The sequence below is a fragment of the Arachis ipaensis genome, chromosome B10, assembly GCF_000816755.2.
Source record: "Arachis ipaensis cultivar K30076 chromosome B10, Araip1.1, whole genome shotgun sequence".
In the NCBI taxonomy this organism is placed as follows: Eukaryota; Viridiplantae; Streptophyta; class Magnoliopsida; order Fabales; family Fabaceae; genus Arachis; species Arachis ipaensis.
Genome location: NC_029794.2, coordinates 4,609,536 through 4,610,677, shown reverse-complemented (window position 1 = coordinate 4,610,677; position 1,142 = coordinate 4,609,536).

Below are 1,142 nucleotides of genomic sequence, written 5' to 3'. Positions count from 1 at the left end.
ATCAACTCTATCACCAGCAAAATCTGCATCACAATAACCAACTGCAGAAAAATCATCAATCTTAGGATACCAAAGACCAAAATTGGATGTGCCATGAACATATCTAATGATCCTTTTAACTGCAGAAAGATGTGACTCTTTTGGTTTGGATTGGAACCTAGAACACAATCCAACACTTTGCACAATATCGGGTCTAGAGGAAGTTAAGTACATAAGAGAACCAATCATTCCTCTATACCTAGTCTCATCAACATCTTTCTCATTTTCTCCTTTATCTAATTTAGAATTAGGATGCATGGGAGTTCCCATGGGTTTGGCATTTTTCATACCAAATTTCTTAACTAATTCCTTGGCATACTTCTCTTGATGAATGAAAATACCTTTTTCAGTTTGATTAATTTGCAGCCCAAGGAAGAAATTAAGTTCACCCATCATACTCATGTCAAATTCACTTGTCATGAGTTTTCCAAATTCAGAACAAAGGGATTCATTTGCTGATCCAAAAATAATGTCATCAACATATATTTGGACTAGAATAAAAGAATCATTAGAGTTCTTGATGAATAGAGTTGTGTCAGTGGTGCCTCTTTGAAATCCATTTTTTAAAAGAAAAGAGCTAAGTCTCTCATACCAAGCTCTAGGAGCTTGTCTTAAAGGTGAGATCATCAATAATAACATGCAAGTCCTCAATGGTCAAATCATAATAATTTACCTCATCAAGATTGTTGTTTCCAGCAATGAAACAGTCTTTGTCATCTCCTTCAGATTCTTCTTCTTCATTTGAGTCATTCTCAAGATCCTCCCAAGCTGCCATGAGTACTCTCTTCCTTTCCTTCTTGCCTTTGTCCTCCTTTTTGAGCTTTGGACAGTTTGACTTGAAGTGTCCAGCCTCCTTGCAATGATGGCACGTCACTTTGCTCAAGTCTATCCTGTGCTCCTGTGAACTTGAACCCTTGTATTTGCCTTTGTTCTTCATCATCCTTCTAAATCTCCTAGCAAAAAACAAAAGTTCGTCATCTGAAATACCATCACTAGACTCACTCTCTTTCGGTTCTATTTGTGACTTGAGGGCTATTCCCTTTTTCTTTGAGTCTGTGTTTGTGTGTGTGGCTTCATAGGCAAGGAGTTTTCCTCTCAGCTCA